This window comes from Galeopterus variegatus, unplaced genomic scaffold, assembly GCF_000696425.1.
Source record: "Galeopterus variegatus unplaced genomic scaffold, G_variegatus-3.0.2 Scaffold1066, whole genome shotgun sequence".
Taxonomy (NCBI): domain Eukaryota; kingdom Metazoa; phylum Chordata; class Mammalia; order Dermoptera; family Cynocephalidae; genus Galeopterus; species Galeopterus variegatus.
In genome coordinates this window covers 289,781-290,058 of record NW_007727177.1, presented here as the reverse complement: position 1 = coordinate 290,058, position 278 = coordinate 289,781, and positions in this window count along the sequence as shown.

Sequence of the window (278 nt, the reverse complement as noted above, 5' to 3'; positions counted from 1 at the left end):
ATAAGATCTTTAATCCTCTGTCTCTGACCTCACAGAATATGGGGAATCAGAATTCTACCTACGGAAAAATAGACAAACAATACAAGGCAGTGGATGTGGGTTGTGGAGGCAAGTGGGTTTCATGAGCCAATTTAGGGCAGGTGGTAGACTTGTCCTAGAGGAGAGCTTTTTTCAAAAGAGGTTACCACAACAGGATAAGTAGAGAAACTGGTCAAAGGTGAGAGGAATTGGGGCACAGTATGCGCTGGTAGGCAATAACATAAAATCATCTTTATAAA